Source organism: Palaemon carinicauda, chromosome 20 (genome assembly GCF_036898095.1).
Source record: "Palaemon carinicauda isolate YSFRI2023 chromosome 20, ASM3689809v2, whole genome shotgun sequence".
Taxonomy (NCBI): domain Eukaryota; kingdom Metazoa; phylum Arthropoda; class Malacostraca; order Decapoda; family Palaemonidae; genus Palaemon; species Palaemon carinicauda.
In genome coordinates, this window is record NC_090744.1 from 71808839 (window position 1) to 71827333 (window position 18495).

Sequence of the window (18495 nt, forward strand, 5' to 3'; positions counted from 1 at the left end):
CTTTGAGCCTGAAGGCAAGACTTAAGGCTAAGCGATAGCCTTTCACTGCCGAGACTGAAAGGCGCATTTCTTCCCGCAAATACACGAGAAACTTCGCTATTGCTGGAATAGTGGCATCGAGTGGAGAGATACCCCTTCCATGACACCAACCACAGAAGACTCTCCACTTTGCCTGGTAGACCCCTGAGGATGACTTTCGCAGGTGTCCAGACATCCTGACAGCCACTTGTTGCGAAAAGCCTCTCTCTGTGAGGAGACGCTGGATAGTCTCCAGGCGTGAAGTCGTAGCGATGCTACGGCTTTGTGGAAGATGTTAGCATGTGTTTGTCTGAGTAGCTCGTGTCGAGGAGGAAGTTCTCTCAGGAGTTCCGTCAGGAGTTGCAGAAGGTCCGGGAACCACTCTGCGTGATGCCATAGCGGAGCTATTAAGGTCATCGAAAGGTTGACCGATATTCTGGTCTTGTTGAGTACCCTTCTCATCAGACAGAACGGGGGAAAGGCGTAGACGTCGATGTTGTCCCACCGTTGTTGAAAGGCATCTTGCCAGAGTGCCTTGGGGTCCAGGACTGGGGAGCAGTACAGCGGGAGCTTGAAATTCAAGGCTGTCGCGAACAGATCCACCGTCGGGGAACCCCACAAAGTCAGGACTTTGTTGGCTACTAGACAATCCAAAGACCACTCGGTACTCACTATCTGAGATGCCCTGCTCAGACTATCGGCGAGCACATTCCTCTTGCCTGGAATGAAGTGAGCTGATAGTGGAATCGAGTGGACTTCGGTCCATCTCAGTAGCTCTACTGCAAGATGGGATAGCTGCTCTGAAAAGGTATCTCCCTGCTTGTTGATGTAAGCCACTACCGTGGTGTTGTCGCTCATCACTACCACGGAGTGACCCGCCAGGTATTGTTGGAACTGCTGAAGTGCCAGATACACAGCCTTCATTTCTTGCAGGTTTATGTGGAGGCACTTTTCTAATTCTGACCATAGGCCTGAGGTCCTGTGGTTCAGAACGTCGGCCCCCCCACCCTTTTTTTGAGGCGTCCGAAAACAGCATTAAATCCACTCCCTTTCGTAGGTTTTCCTCTGTCAACCACCACTGAAGATCCGTCCGTTCCGCAGGATCCATTGGCACCAAGATGTCCGGGGAATCGTGTCCTTGATTCCACCGGGACTTCAGTCGCTATTGCAGGGATCTCATCCTGAGGCGACCATTTGGAACTAGACGGGCCAGAGGAGAAAGGTGACCGAGGAGACGTAACCACGATTGGGCTGGGAGTTCTTCTCATCTGAAGAAAGGAACTGCGACCCTCCTCAGCCTTGCTATCCTGTCGTCTGATGGGAAGGCTTTGTGGAGATTGGTGTCCAAGATCATGCCTAGATATACCAGTCGTTGAGTTGGAAGCAGGGAAGACTTCCCGAGATTTACTATGATCCCTAGATCTTGGCAAAGTCCCAGAAGCTTGTCTCGGTGTCAAAGAAGGGTCAACTCCGAGTCTGCCAGGATCAGCCAGTCGTCCAGATAACGGAGGAGACGGATGCCGATCCTGTGTGCCCACGAAGAAATCAGTGTGAACACCCTGATGAATACCTGGGGTGCTGTGGAGAGACCGAAACACAGCACCTTGAACTGGTAGATATTGTTGTCTAGGCTGAGTCTTAAGTACTTACTTGAAGACGGATGGACTGGGATCTGGAAGTACGCGTCCTTCAGGTCCAGTGTACACATGAAGTCTTGTGGTCTCACCGCAAGTCTGACCGTGTCCGCCGTCTCCATGCTGAACGGGGTTTGTTTGACAAACCTGTTCAGGGCTGAGAAGTCGATGACTGGTCTCCAGCCTCCAGACGCCTTCTTTACAAGAAAGAGTCGACTGAAGAAGCCTGGGGAACCGTCAACAACCTCCTGGAGAGTGCCCTTCTTTAACATGGTCTGGACTTCTGCCCGTAGGGCTTGGCCCCTTGCCGATCCCATGGCAAAGGAGCTCAACGACACTGGATCCGCTGTCAGGGGAGGTAGAGATGTTATGAACGGGACGCGATATCCCTGACTGATTACGGAAATCGTCCAGGAATCGGCCCCGAGTTGCTGCCACCTATCTGCGCAACTTTGAAGGCATCCCCACACTGGTGGACATGCAGGGGGACTGCCAATCCTAGCGTTTGCAGCCTCGGCCGCTCCCTCTAGGATTCTTTCCTTCCCTGGAGGACCTTTTGCCTTTCTTGTCTTTGACAGGAAAGGGCTTCGACACCGTTGCCTTCGCTGCTACAGCCGGTTTCGTTGTCTTGGACGGGCGAGGTTGTTGAGGTGCCGCAGGTTTATAGGGCTTTGATGTAAGAGCCCTATGAAGGAGGGAGTCCTGGTTGGACTTCCTCCACCTCTCGGCTGCCTGTTCCAAGTCTTTAGGCTCGAACAGGTTCTTCCCTAGAAGGGAAGTATGTCTGAGCCTGGTGACCTCGACGGCTGGGACCTTCGCATGGAACCTCTCTGCCACCGCATCACGACGTTTCAGGATTGAGTTGGCCCACAAGTTCGAGACTTGGTGGGCCAGAAACCCAATGGTGCGGGTGCCCGAGAGGAGGAAGGTCTCCAGGGCCTTCCTGGTGCTCTCCTTAGACAAATCTTCGGATCGCAACAGGATGCCAAGAGATCCCAGCCAGATGTCAAGCCATGAAGTAGCCTGCATGGCACACTTCGCGACCTTCTTCTGGCTTATGATCTCTGTCGCCGAGAAAGTCACTTGCCGGCTAGAGTGTCTCTCAAGAGGGAGTCCCTTGGTAAGCTCTTCCACAGAGTGGTGCAGGGGAAGAGCTAAACAAGCCTCCTCCGTGATCTCGAAGTACCTCCTCTGTTGGACGCGAGGAGGCGGGAGGAGTTTGTTGCCAGCCGTGGAACGGCTGAAGGAGGCGAGCTCGGAAAGCTGGCCCTCGACCTTATCCCTGGCACTCTTCACCCCTTGGGACCAGGGCAAAGCTGCACTGGCCTTAGCGGGTTTCTGAGTGCCAAAGACTCGGTCCAGGACCGTGTCCTTGCCCTCGCGAGAAGGAATCTCAGGATCGGGAATCCTGTTGAGATGCCTCATCAGGGTCAAGACTTGCCAAAAGGCATGCTCTGACTCTTGTGGCTCCCCTCCTGGAGAACTGGCAGTGAAGTCTCCCGTCCCCAAAGGCTCTTCTTGGAGGGACACGTGGACGTTCTCCGCAGGTCTTGTAGGTTCTGGACGGATCCTTGAGGATGACTTGGGGACTGTCTTGGAATCCTTGGGTTCCCTCCTGGGAGGAATACAGGACTCCAACGACGACATCTGAGGGCTCTTCTCTGCTCCAACCCGGGACGATTCTCCAGCGCGAGGTGGGGTTTTTCCCATTGGTGCGATGGGAGAACGCCTCACCTCGTAAGACTCGCCTGAGGACAGAAAATGCTCGTCCACGGGAGAGGGAGAAAATGTCCGGGGGGGAGAGGGAGCCTTCCTCAAGGATGTCCGAGGAGCCAGCTTGACCCTTGGAGAAGTTACCACGGTTTCTACTCCTCTCTTCCTCTTCAGTGGGGTCAGAGCCGCCATAGTTTTGAGACCCATCTCAGCGAAGGCCGGTTGGACAACCTGCACGACAGCTCTGATGAGGGATCCAAACCATGGCTGCTTACTGACAGCAGCGCTGTCAGAGACTCCCTCTGAAGGGAAGGGGATTGGGCGATCCTTTGGAGTAGACACGACTGCTGGACCTGCCTGAAAAGGAAAGGGAAGAAGAGGGAGGTTGGACCCATCTGGCGATTTCCCTCCCTCCTGCGAGCGGGCTAGCCTGCGCTTGCGGGGGGGGGTGGGGGAACGTATTGAAGACTTGTCTGCTCTCGTTCCTGTAGGCTCGCATTGTGCCTCCCAATGAGAAACGCGCTGGGGATCGCGCTGGGGATCGCGCTGGCGCTCGCGCGATAATACCCTACTAGGATCGCACTCGGGCGATCAGTCGCCCGCATGCGGGTGCGTGCGCGCGGGGATGATGGCGAGGGTGCGCGGGAGAGCGATAGCGCGTTGGCAAGCGATGGCGCGCAGGCGAGCGATGAGGCGCAGGCGAACGATGGCGCGTAGGCGTGTAGGCGAGCGACTGCGCACAGGTGAGTGTGCGCGCGGGCGCGTAAGAGATCTCAGAGATGGCGAGAGGGCGCGTTGGCACGCTGGCGAGCAATGGCGCGCGCGGGCGCGCGGGGCGCGCAGTCGCGCGATCTGGAGAAGCAGGTTGCACAGGCGGGAGTGCAAGCGTTTGTACGCGCGATGGAGATTGTTCGCGAGCGCGTGGGCGCACAGGATCTCGGCGAGCGTCCACAAGCAGGGGTGTTACCCCTAGCGCGTGGCCGTGCAGGAGGGCGCACAGCAGGAACTGGTGTCTACGCGCAATGGCACGTAGGCGATGGCTGACGAGCTGGCGGGGTCCTATGGCGCGTAGGCGAACGCTGAAGAGAAGGAGAAACTCGGTTTTTCCTTCTTTTAGCTCAGATCCAGAGATCGTGGGCGCGCATGCGAACGATGGCGTGCAAGCGAACGCTGGCACGCAGGTGAAGAGCGCTGACGAGCAGGAGATCGTGGGCGCGCGGGGCGCGCATCAAGATAAGGGCGAGCAGTTGTACGCTGGCGAGGAGAAGATCGCTGGCGAACAGGAGAGCGCTGGTGCGCAGGAGAGCGCTGGTGCGCAGGTGAGCGCTGGCGAGCAGAAGAGCGCTGGCAAGCAGGAGAGCGATGGCGAATAGTCTCAGCTGCAGAAGGTCTCTGGGGCGTTGTCTCCGAGGATGAAGTTCTGAGCAGAGAGGACTTCACCGCAGGCGAGCGCTTGCACGCAACTGCGCACGAGCACGCAGGAGAAAATTGAAGCGCAGGGGATACCTGGCACTTAAGGGACTTGCTCACATTGTGAGAAAGCCCCTTTTGCCCCGAAGGGACCGGTGCCCGTTGGAAAATGGGATGTGTGGGCGCCCAAAGCGCGTCAGCAGCCAGGAACAGAGACGGCAGGTCTGAAGGTCTGGCAGGTGAAGGAGAACGACCAGCAGAGAGGTCCAAGGATGCAACTGCAACAGTCGGTGCACAGCGAGGAGGATCCTCTGCGGGGGACTGCAACGGAGAAGAGCCGAAGAGGCGCCTCCTAACTCCCTTGTGAGGAGAAGGAAGGCCTCTACGGCGAAGAGGAGGGCGAGCCTTTCGACGGATACGTCCTCTGGGGGCAGCAGGCAGACCATCGTCAGTCCTCCGAAGAGGAGTCTCTGTCAGTGAACTCCCCTGAGGGCGAGAATCACCTGCAGGAGAGATCGTTGGACTTAGCTCCTCTCTCAAAGGATGTTCGGAGGGGGGAACTAAGCCTTCAGCTGCATCGGGAACCAAGGCAGGGGTTTGACCTAACTCGTCGGAGGCCCCTGCTACAACAACGTCGACGATAGACAGAGGGTCAACCTCTGCTACCGCCGGCGACTGTTTGACAGCAGCCCCCAACTGGATCAAGTCAAACAGGGCTTCCCTGGAGGGCAAGCCCTTAAGCCCCAAGGAAGCCCAAAGCTGCAACGAATCATCAATAGCAACAGTCTTAATAGATGAATCCTCCCCCGAGGGAGGAGGAGGAGCTGCCTCACTATGGGAGGCAACTCCCTCTCCCGAACCCCGAGGTCGGTCAACAAAAGAACGACCTACGCTACCACTCGACGGCCTCTTGGAAGAGACCGTTCGAGCGGGAGTTTCGGAGGAGGTTCGGGCTACGGAAGAAGAGTCCTTGGAATTTTCTTTCTTCAAGGAAACCCTTGAAAGAAGAAAGATCCCTTTTGGACTTCTACCGGCACTGGGAAAACCTATGCCACTGGGAAGTAGACCGCTCCCTACACTCACTACACACTTTGTCTCTATCACACCGTTGGCCCCTGCAGAACGGACATAAGGTGTGAGGGTTCGTTTCGACAGCCGACATATATGTACCACAAGGGCGGTCAGGTAATCCGGGGCACTTCCGCATAATGGTAGAGGCCAACTTCCAATCACACACTGCAAAGAAAAAGCAAAAAAGATTAAGGCTGTCAATAAGCGAGGGTTGGAGCAGACACGTCTGTTCATCACCCGAGCCAAAAGCAAAGCGACCTACTCACCGGTGTGTGAGGGGGGGGGGAGGGGTAGCTAGCTACCCCTCCCCTACTCCCTCGCTAACTAGCGAGGGGGTAGTAAACCCTCGTTAAAAATCTAATGGCTCGTCATTTCAGCTACGCCGAAAGTAATACCCTAATTAAATAGCGTGGTTTGTATTTCGGTTACGGAACAACTACGGTTTTTGGGTGGTGTATGAATAAAAGAATCCATTTTGACATAAATGACACAAGTAGAATTAGCAATAAACAAGGCCCCCAGCTAACCTAAACCAACCACCTATCCTAACCTAACCTCATAGTCATATCCTTACCTAGCACGGGGTGGGGAAAGTTAGCCCCCAGCGATCCCCCTCTTACACAGGCATATTAAATATAAGACAGCCTAAAACCCTTTATGTACTTAGGCTACTTAGGTTGGAGGGTAAAGGTGACCTTCACCTTTCAGACTCAATGCACAATAACCTCACGAATGAATGAGCACCAATCATTTGTAGTTTTGTGAAAAATTCTTAATTCATTTTCAACAGTTTTATAACTAAATTTAACACCATTATAATTATATTCAAGTAAAAAATTAGATTCTATGTCTAAATGACTTTTCAAACCAAGATCCCTTAAAAATGGATACGTAAAAACTACATCTATTTTCACTTTCTACTTGTTTTTCAATACAACATGCCTTCTGTCACAAGGAAATGCTTTTTTGTTAATATCAAGTCAGCACTTAGAACCACAGGTGAGGCAAATGGTGTCACTTTCACTTTTAATAACACTGTGGTCTTGGTAGTACTTCATTATTCTTTCGATGTTACCACAATAATGCAAAACAAAATCTTTATAATTTAAATAACAATTGAGACAAGAACTTGGGAGAAAATCAATAGAAACTGATGTCAAAGCAGATGGTAAACGAGAAACCGCACCAGAAGTTCAAGGTTCACACGCTCCATGGCTCTCAAAGACTGAAAAAATAACGGTGGAAATTGTGTGAAAAGTGTTAACAATCACCTGATTGGGTATTCAAGTCAAGTGATTCTAGTTTTGTTGAAATGCTAGTCCCAAGTAATATGTGAATAATCATCATTGGTTAAAAACTATGACGTTTTGGTGACATCTTGCTACGTAGAATACAGTCTAAGATGTAATAATGACGTAATCTATGTTTTTAACGTACAAACGAACAAACGAGAGCTCAGTCTGAAGAAGAATTTGAGAGAGTTATGAAGTCGAGGAACTTGCTTTTTTTTTCAGGAGGGTCAAATTTAATTCTAATTTTTAAACCACTACTAGACCTAGCACTGCTTAGATTTAAGTATCAAACAAAACCTTGGATTTCTCTCTTTTAAGTGAAAATAATTAGATTTGATAACTTGTTGACAGAGCTATTGTATAGAATTACCATTAAATATACTGAGGAAACTGAAACCCATCAATTAACCTAAACTTTCCCCCCTAACCTAACCTTCAAGCCGTGTACTAACCTACTTACCTAACGGTGGTCTAACACCCACCTGCAACCCCCCCCCCCCCTTACACTGCCATATTCTAAGTTAGCCATAATAATACATACATGTGGCCGCTATCATGCATACAACCTGATATCTTTCATCAGTAAATATCCCATTAATTTCCCAATAACTCAAATATATCTTTGACAGCAGTCACAATAGAAAATAGGGAGGACATTTGCAGGAGGTTGGGTGACACTTAAAAAAAAAAAAAATAAGTTAAATGTACATTCTAAGGGTAGTTTGTAGCGCTACAGCCAAGCGTGCTAATTTGCTTATTATCGCTCCGACTGTTATCTTGTATAGAATAAAAACGTTTGGATCTTAAATATGTTGTGTAAGGGGGGGGGGGGTCCGGGGGGGCGCAGCCCCCCTGGGTAAGGACAGGGCTTTGAGCATAGGTTAGATGGGTTTTTTAAGTTAGCTTCTCCCGTCATACTCGTAGGTAAGGAAACTGTTGTGTAAGGGGGGGGGGGGGGGTCCGGGGGGGCGAAGCCCCTCTGGGTAAGGATACGGCTTTTAGCATAGGTTAGGTGGGTTTTTAAAGTTAGCTTCTCCCGCCAAAATCGTTTTTAGAACGACGGCCACAGTTCAGAATATTCCCGTTTTCTACGGGATCTGGCCGTCACCCTACAAAGGCTCCCATTCTAACGGTTTCATTGTATATTATTCCATACTAATGTAACCTAGGGAAAAACTACTGTTTCTTATAGAAAAAAATACGCTCTCTTCGAAAATGACACTCGTTCCCGTCGCAAATTAATAGTTTCAGAAATAAATATACATCTATATCCTCCAATAATGGGGGACCCCCAGTGGGAACTCAGGGTTTTGGGTGGGGAAAACATACTGGGGAATCGATATATAAACGTAAAACAAGCCTTTTCTTCTCTATACATTACATTCTTGAAATTATAATAACAGGAGGAAAATACAAAACAGTATATCTGGATAAACTTTGGAGGCGCCGTTACAAAGATTGTGTCATGAAAAAATACAGTAACCAGTGCTGCCAACGTCCGATGTAGATCAAATGTTATTTTGTGACCTGTCATACTACTAGGCTAGGTTAGGTGGGTTTGTTAGGTTCTGTGCCCTTTTTGTACATTTTATATATTGAGTAAAACTTATATGGAGAAATTATTTAAATTATGGAAATATCTATCATTACTATCTTTAGTAATGTCAACGTGCCGTTGGTAACTCTGTGTACCATACGTCAACGTTGGTAACACTGTGTATTATTGGTAACGTTGCTAATGTTATCGTTCGTTCGTAAGAGAAGTGACACCGTGCATCTTAAAGTTATCCGAATTGGTTGATCTGTTTGTTTCCCATTGAAATGAACATCAAATTCGCTTAATTCACGTTATTTACTATAGGAAAACAATTATATTTTGTTTCCCCAGTATGTTTTCCCCACCCAAAACCCCGAGTTCCCACTGGGGGTCCCCCATTATCGTAGGATATAGATGTATATATATTTCTGAAACTATTCATTTGCGACGGAAACGAGTGTCATTTTTGAAGAGATCGTAATTTTCTCTGTAAGAAACATTAGTTTTTTTCCTAGGTTACATTAGCATGGAATAATATACAAAATTACCATTTTAACTTTACTTAATTTAACCATCCTAAAGCACCCTGCCCTATTTTTCTGTGTAATATTAGGTTCTATTATTATTATGGGAAGATAAAGTAAAATATATATTACGCAACAACGAACTGTTTCGAGAATGATTGCATGGAAGAAAGTTCATTAAAAAGAGCAAGACTGTATTAATAGAAATACTTGAAATGTCATATTACCGAGAGGTGAACGTGTAAATATATTCTAAATGGTCAATAGGTCAAGGAGGAGATTATGATGATTAGCCCAGTGAATACCTACGAACCCACATATCACGAGATTTGTTTGTCATGTAAAAGTTTTTGGGAAGCAGCTTATTTTGGGCTAAACAAAAAATATAAACACAAAACATGACGCTGGCTAATGACATATACCTTAGTGTAAGCCCAACCAACTTTTTTAGCTGTTCTTCTAAGTTCTGCTGATAAGTGTTAGGTTCTATGTTCCTCGTTGCTCTCTCCACAACACGATGATTATGGGCACACTACTAGAAGGTAGGTGCAAAGTGCTGCAATCTGCATTTGCAGAAAATTCATTGGCATTAGTTACCTCCTACACAGACAGCACAGCTTACATACTTTTAATTCTAACTTCCAGGCCCTGTATAATATATCGGGCGTATTTTTTTACTGTAACTTCTTTCTCAATGACCAAATAAACAATGTAGTAAAAACTGCTGGTTATCATCTCAAAAACATTGCTTTTATAAGAAAAAAAAAGTACCTGCATGAATATTCTGTAAAGAAACCTGTGATTGTGTTCTTACCAGGATTGACTACTGCAACTCCATCTGTTACAATTTATCAAAAGTACAACTTAAGAAATGACAAAATATAATAAATAGGTGTGGATGAAATGCCACCCCCCCCCAGCCCCCGCCCACCCCCACCCCCCGCCCACTCCCACCCCATAGGTGTGGATGAAATGCCACCCCCCCCAGCCCCCGCCCACCCCCACCCCCCGCCCACTCCCACCCCATAAATCTCGATGAAGTCAAGAAATCTGCATTAAATATGGGATGGAAGTGGAAGAAATAAGAAGTTGGGGGAAAAGGACCCTGAAAAAAGAAATCAAGAAAAGAATTATAGAAAAAATAGAAGAAACTATTGAAGAAAAAAAGAAAATAATGAAAAAATTAAAATTTATTAAAGGAAATGGCCCTCTGCCTTATATCAGAGAAATGTATCTGGATAAGGCTGCAAGGCATCCCTTGTGATGAAAGCAAGATTAAATATGCTCAACTTAAAAGCAAATTTCAGGGGAAAATATGATGACAATTTGTGTGATTTATGCAAAGAGGAAGAAGACACTACCGAACATTTATTTTTATGCCCAAAGTTAGAACAGCTAAAGAATGTAGAAATAAGTTTAGGTACGCTGAAAAATCCTAGCAGGGATCTGGCTGCATTTATAGATAGGGCAATGCTTATAAAAGAAGAATTTAAGAAGCCAAAACTGATTACCACAACAGGTTACCAAAACTGATGATAGAAAGGTGTTATCCTATCCAATTTCAAAGTAGAAGGGAATAAAAGTAAAGATTGAGAACCTCATTATGATATTAATTTGTTTAGGGCACAGATGATATAAACTTAATAACAATAATAGGAATTAGCTTAGAAGCTTTGCACCTATCTATAAAGAGATAGAGTGCCCGCAAACTTATTTTGCGGAGTGAGTAATAAGGAACCAGGAACCAGGCAGCAGGGTGACTGATTAGGTTTAAGGTGATGGACAAAGTGTCTCTTCGGCATCTATTCCTGATGCCCGGCGATTGATCTTACTAGAATTAATATTGACCAGCAGGGGTCGCTTGCATTTGTTAGATAGGCATTGCCCATCACAAGGAACTGGCTATCCTTTTGATATATCTAGCCAATGAATGCTCTATAGATTTAGTCAGTCATGGAAAGAGTAGATGACAGAATAGCCACCATTCCTGGGCCTAGCAGGCTGCTAAGAATCTCCTGGTTTATAAATGCAAAAGAAAAATTGAAAATAGGTGATTGGAATGCTAGAACCATGAATCAAATTGGGAAGTTACAGCAAGAGGAGAGTGAATTTATGAAATATAGTTTGGATTATCTTGTCCCTAACTGAAACACGTTGTAAGGGGATTGATAAGGAAACTTTAGACAAAGGCAATATATATATCTACTCAGGAAGATCAGATGGAGTTGGAAGAGAAGGGGTAGGAATTGTCATGACATCAAGAGCAGAAAAGCCATTAACCAAGTGATGATCAGTAAATAGTAGATTGTTACTAGCAAAGTTCAAATCAAAGCAGTGTAATATGAGTATTATAGTTTGCTATGCCCCAACAAATGATTCCCCTGAAGAAAGGAAAAAAAGGGAAAGATGAACACTATGAAGAACTGCAGAGGGTAATAGATGAGATCCCAAAGTGAGATATGGAAATTGTGATTGGTGACTTCAATGCTAAAGTTGGAAGAAATAACCAAGGGATAGGGAATGTGATGGGTGTCGAGTGTCATGGCGAAGTTGCAAATGAAAATGGAGCACATTTCATAAGTTTCTGTTCAGCAAACAATCTTGTCATTGCAGGTACTCTTTTTCAACAAAAGAACATCCACAAGTATACATGGACTTCACCATGTGGCAATTACAAAAATCAGATATAGCACATTGGCATTAATAAAGAGAAAAGGAAGGCTCTGAGAAATGTAAGAAGCTATAAAGGTGCAGATATTGATAATGATCACCAGCTCCCATTGCCACACTGAAATTAAAACTGAAAGCACCTAACAGAAAGATAGATAGAATACCTAGGTTTGATACAACTAAGCTTTTAGAAGAAGAGCACAGAGAAACATTTGCAATTGAATGTAGAAACTGGTTTGCAGTTTTAGAGACTTTAAGAGACGAAGAACAGACAATTAATGAAGAATGGTGTGATATTAAGAACACATGTCAGTCAGTTAGTAGTGAAGTCTTGGGACACGCAGTTACAAACAGATAGCCATGGATATCAAAGATACTTGAGATACTATAAAAAGGAGACAAAGATAGAAATTGATTGTTGAAAGTTTTCGAGGAAGTTATGAAAATGACAAGGTAGAGCATGCTAAGAATCCCAGTATTGATAGTGAGGTCAAAAGAAAAGACAGGAATGACTGGAGAGAATATTTAGACAGTAAAGCATATGAGGCTGACTATGCTATGAATTCAGGAACTGGTAATGGTGTAAGAATTGCTCATAGAATTATTAATGAAATCTCGACTGGGACAAAGAAGAAGAAGCATATGCCCATCAAGATCAAGGAGAGAGATAGCTCTGTTACAGGAATAGAAGATGAAGAAAGACAACGTTAGGTGGAACACTTTAGTGAGGTTATGAATAGGAGATACGAAGGGAAAAGTTTGATTTATATACCCGAAGCTGATGAAGACCTTGATGTGCCCATGAATGAATTCAGTGTGTTCGGAGTCGAAGCTATCCTAAAAAAACTAAAGAGATGGAAAGCCCCGGATGCAATGGAATAACTGCCGAGATGATACTGGCCGAAAATGAAGTGACTCCCAGAGTCCCAGACTACTTACAAGATTATTTTGTAGAATGTGGCACGAAGGGGCAAAACCTGATGAATGGGAGTTAAGAGTGTTGGTGAATATAAAAAAAAATGGAGAACTGGCTGATTACAACAATTACAGAGGTATAACACGTCAGTTGTTATGAAAATGTATAGTATGCTTATTCTAAAGAGACTGGAGAGTAAGACTGATGAAAAGCTGAGAGATGAACAAGCAGGATTCAGAAAAGGCAGAAGTTGCACTGATCAAATTTTCATTTTGAGACATGTTGTACGGCAATGCGTGGAATATAGAAACCACATTTGATGATATTTGTGGACTATGCAAAAACCTTTGATAATGTGCACTGGCCAATCTTGTGGAGTGCCCTGCGTTATTATGGAATTCCTCTTAAATATGTAAATTTGATTAAGTCTGTTCATAAGCATAGCAAGTGCAAAGTTAATGTTAATAGAGTCTTATCAAAATAATTTCCATTGAACAACAGAATACTCCAAGGGAATGTGTTGTCACTTATGTTGTTTACCCTCGGGTATCTTTTAATGCGTAGAACAGTCAGAGATGGTGGAGAAGGATTGTACTGGATGGCGATAGGAATTTAGCAGACCTAGATTATGCTGATGATGCTGTTCTTGTTAGCAGAACACCACAGGATTTTCAATGCTTGCTTACCAGAATGCATGAAATGTCACACGAGGCTGGACTGAAAATAAATATAAAAAAGAAAGCGATGATGAGAATGGAGTATGCAATGGAAGATGAAATATCATTGGAAGGAGAAAGGATTAATGAGGTAGAATCATTTAAGTATTTAAGAATTATGATCTCCAATACAGGGTCTTTAGAATTAGAGTTTAGTGAAAGGTTGAAAAAAGCAAATCAAATAATGGCTGGGTTAAATAAAATTTTGAAATCAAATCGCCTAAAATTACATATAGAAATCAGACTATATATTAATTTAGTGAGATCGGTGTTACTCTATGGACATGAACCATGGTATGACAATGAAACAATCTCCGATAGATCTAGTGGATTTGAGAACAAAGCCCTCAGAAGTATATTGGGATTTAAATGGCAGGACAGGATTAGAAATGAAACTATAAGAGAGATAACTCGAGTGCTATAGTGGATGAGATTATGATGAGGGGTAGATGGAGATGGTTTGGGCATGCTCTTTGCATTCCTCCAAGAGAGATTAGTTCAACAAACGTTCAGCTGGGCTCCACAAGGCACTAGAAGAGTTGGAAGATTCAGGCCTACATGGCTGAGGACTACGGAGTGCGAAGTAGGAGATGATGGATGGAGAAGTATTGAATTAAAAGGTCAAGATAGAGACGACTGGCAAAATCTAATCGAGGCCCTTTGCGTCAATAGACGTAGGAGGAGATGATGGTGATGAATAAACAGTGGAGCAAGACTGGTAAAAGGTGACACACCTAGAGAAAGGATCACCCCTAGACTAATTAATTTACACTGGCTGCCGATTAAAGCGAAAATTGAATTTAAAATAATGCACAATAACCCACCAAGTTATCACAACCTGTTGTCCAAAATACCTAAGGGAATTGCTGCATATTGAACAGCCAACAAATCGTGTTACCACGAGAATAGTTAAAGATGGTTTCAAACTATTGGAACCTAAATATATGTCTACCGTAGGCAGACCCTTTAAATATGCCGCCCCGAGACTATACAATAAGGTCCCACGAGTCACCAGAATGACTGAAGATATTAAGGCTTTCAAGAGGAAACTGAAGACTTTCTTATTCTTTGCGCCCTTTGACAGTGACGATTTAACGGTAAATGAGCAAAACGTGATATGAAATGTTGATACTCTGAACGAACAAGATAAAATGACAGTGGAGGTCCTGTAGAGAGTAGGCTTCCCCTGCTGTATAGGACTGGAAAAAACAGCCGTCAAAGTCAATAAGTAGGGTGTATCTAAACTCACTAATTCTATGCCATTGCTTCTAAATTTTCTTAATTCATTACAGCTACACATGCTCCATTGTATCATCTGCCTCACTACACAACACGCAAAGCCTATCTTTATTGTTCCTGCTTCTATAGTTTTCTTTTAAATCTATCATACTCAGCCTTGTTTTCATAACCATTACTGCTTCCTGTGTGTTAAGTTCTCTTATGTAATCTTTTCTGCTCAGTTTGGTCATCTATTTTCTTTTCTTCTATTTTTCTTTTAATTTCATTTGCCACTTTACTTTTTTTTATACTTTCTTCAAATTCAATATCATATTTGTTGCATATTTCTATAATACTTTTTCCCAAACATTTCCCATATTTTAGTCTTTCACTGTCTCCTTAGTTAGTTGTTTATCATATGATCTTATGAAAAAGCATTACCATTTTTGTGGAGAATATTTTTTATAATTAATTAAATGTGTGAGTGGGACTTAGTTAGTCAAGGAAAGTCTCCCTACGTCAGTTACTCAAAGATCAACAGGGGAGAATAAGGAGCACTTACATTCGGGGCACAAACACCCAGCTAATAACTTTATTGACGTAGTTTACTAACCCTCACTCTTAAATGCAAATATAGTAATTGTACTGTCCAGAAGCCTGAGAACTCCACACGTGAACACGTGAAAATAAAAGTAATTTAATGGCCTAATCTAGCTTTGTCAGGTCTATAGTTATCTGCACTCTTAGGCTCTGTTTCGGCTCCGTCCCAGGGACCCCAGTGAGATGCTGGACAGGAATCTTACGTTAAGTAATTAGAGACAATAGAAAAATTGGAGCAGTGATGTAAAGTAAAGTTATGTTTAAATATACGGATCTTTACCTTCGAAGCAGATATTCAATAATAAGACGCTCGCTAACACACCCTTTTTTAAGTTACTTACTCCTTTTAAAATATCGGATATAGTGTCCCGAGATTAAATACTGTATGCATAATAGTCACAATGAAATAATGAAATAAATGGAGGAGTAGAAATACGACAAGGTTTAATTAACCTAATCTTGATTTATTATACAAATTTCCATTAAAATAAATGGACATCTGAACAACACAAAATTTAAGAAAGGAAATGCAAATAAAATAAAATATATGATTGATTAGACTCGTGGTCTTCTGCAATAATTGATAATTGAACTTAGGTCGGACACATGGCCCATGTGACCCAGAGACTGTGCTAGTCTCGAAAGCAAAAAATGATATGGAAAAAACTGAACACACAATCCCAGCGCACACAACCCGAAATATGTAATAGCCATTTTACCTAATCAAGTTAAAAGTTAATCTAAACTAAAAAATGGGGGAAAACTAAGTGGCCACGTTTTGGTACCTGCACTCCCTGCAAGACAGTCTTTGTCCTCAAATGGCTGCTGACCGGATCGTTGCACTTTGCACTCTTGACTGGCTCACCTCAGGAATCTTCACTTTAGCAACTATGGTTTACCAGGCTCCTTGGAATATTGTCTCTCCAACCGGCAGGACTCCTCTGTGAGTCGAGTTTTGGGAAGGGGGTGGGGTGAGCCAGAGGTGCACGGATCCACTGACAGGCTGGTCAGTCGGTCACGTAGGTCAGACAGCCACAACTGCTTCCGGACGAATGGGCTGAGGAGTGAGGACTGAGGTTAAGGTTGAGCGTTGAGGGGGCTCACCTGGCTTCACCTTTCAAGACAAGTGACGGTCATGATGCGCCGGATAATCCAGTGGAGGTGCCATATTGGGACTTTAGGACAGGGCAATATATTGTTGCAAGGAATGCATAGCAGGCAGGATTTTGTACTAAATACTCAGAGAAATCTTGCTGCTCCAAGGGAGTTTATATATACAGTAATCCTACCTATTCTGGCTTACTAAAAATTAAGTTTAAATAATAAATTAGCAATGGGCTGGTGCGATGGGCCTACATCTTAAAATTAACAAACCTTAATTGGTACTGAGAAATGAAAGCTGCTTTCAAGTCAGCAGTATTAAGATTACTGTATATTCAAATCAGTTTGATATTTAATCTCGACACAAGTAGTTTAAGGAAAGAACCACCTAACGCCCGCTAAGGGCCTGGCCAGACCAAGCGCGGCTAGCGAGGTTAGGGCCAAGAGATTCCCGCGAAAAAAAGGAAACCTTAAGTATCTTATGTAGGTAGCCAGATAGGAGGCGCGGGAAGCCTCAAGCCGCTGCAGTTGCCACCAGACTATGTTTCATGTTTTAAAAAATCGCGGCGGCTCGAGTGTCTTCACCCAAAATTACGCCATTTTTCATCAGTTCCTGAAGGGGTACGCGTTCAATTGTTCATTCCCAGCCATTACTAATCAACAATTTATTGGGAGGTGTTTCGGAGAGCAAAAATGAATGAAATAAATGGAAGTTATGGCAATCAACTGCAAATGGATGGTAAGAAAATAGTGGGTAGGCCTATGCCTTTTTGTGCTTTGCAACCTATTTAATCACAATTTAGTTATATATATATATATATATATATATATATATATATATATATATATATATATATATATATATATATATATATATATATATATATATATATACATAGGCCTACAGTGAACCCTCGCTACTTCGCGGTTCGATAATCGCGGATTCACCACTTCGCGGGGTTTTCCCATAACCCATATATATATACATATCGCGGATTTTCCGGAAAATTCGAAAATACCGCGAAATCTGAAGATAACCAAATACGATATTTTGTTACCTGTAATTCCATTAATACTGTAATTAGTAATATCTGCTCTTACTGATTGTTCATTGCATTACATATGATATATAATTCAGCACAGAAAGAAATAAAACACGAAAAGAGAATGTGATCATACGATAATTCAGTACGTAGTAAAATTAAATCGAACATGAAACGCAAATCAGATGCAGTCATACCATATTAGAATGGTGTGTACTGTAATGGATGTGCTTCTTTTCCATGAATCTTTTGTATGTATACGTACGTAGTACAGTACTGCATCCAATAATATTCTTTGTTGCAAAAATCACATTTCGAATAAGTACTGTAAGCGTACGAGAGAGAGAGAGAGAAAGAGAGAGAGAGAGAGAGAGAGAGAGAGGCGTAAAATAGCGTACGTACGTAAATTTTTATTATTATTGTTATTATTATTATTATTGTTGTTGTTGTTAATAAAATTATTATTGTTATTATTATTAATCATTATTATTATTATTATTACTGTACAGTATTATTATCATTATTTATTATTATTACGGTATTGTACTTAATCTACGTACGTTCAGTATGCGCGGGGCATCTTCTATGAGTAACCAACGCACCATGTACTGTAAGACGGGTTGTGATTGGTTCAAGCGCTGATAGATGACGAATCAAAACTCAAGTTTTGTTATCTAGCCTGTGATTGGTGTTTTGCCCGCATCTTCAACTTCCAGCATCACAGTTCTCGCGGGTCTGCATCGTTCACTTTCTCTTTCCGCGTATTGCTGAGTAGACGTTCTTAACTTTGTGAAGTTTAATCTGTGCTGTGTGCGACTGTTTTAAGTTGAACTTTCTGTTAAACCCTACTGTACAATGCCTCCCAAGCCTTCTGCTTCTACTAAGGCTGGTAGTGAGCCTAAACAGCACCGAAAGATGATGACGATTGCTGAGAAGGTGACGCTTCTCGATACTATGTTAAAAGACAGTAGAAGTTACGCGGCCGCAAACCTCGAAGACCTGACGAAATCGGGCAGTGAAGACAGTGAAACA

The 18495-nt window shown here is 43.9% G+C and overlaps 1 protein-coding gene across 2 annotated transcripts in view; it reads right to left on the minus strand.

Annotated features, from left to right (window-relative positions):
• Positions 1–10035, minus strand: part of mldr (mitochondrial ribonuclease P catalytic subunit) — a 445834-nt gene extending 435799 nt beyond the window's left edge. Inside the window, exon 1 of one of the 2 annotated variants that reach the window (XM_068344058.1) lies at positions 10014–10035. The gene's annotated coding sequence lies outside the window, so the exon portion shown is untranslated. Of the gene's footprint in view, positions 1–9621; positions 9882–10013 lie in introns of those variants that run through there. The other variant, XM_068344057.1, reaches the window with a different exon arrangement.
• Positions 10036–18495: the final 8460 nt, after the last annotated feature.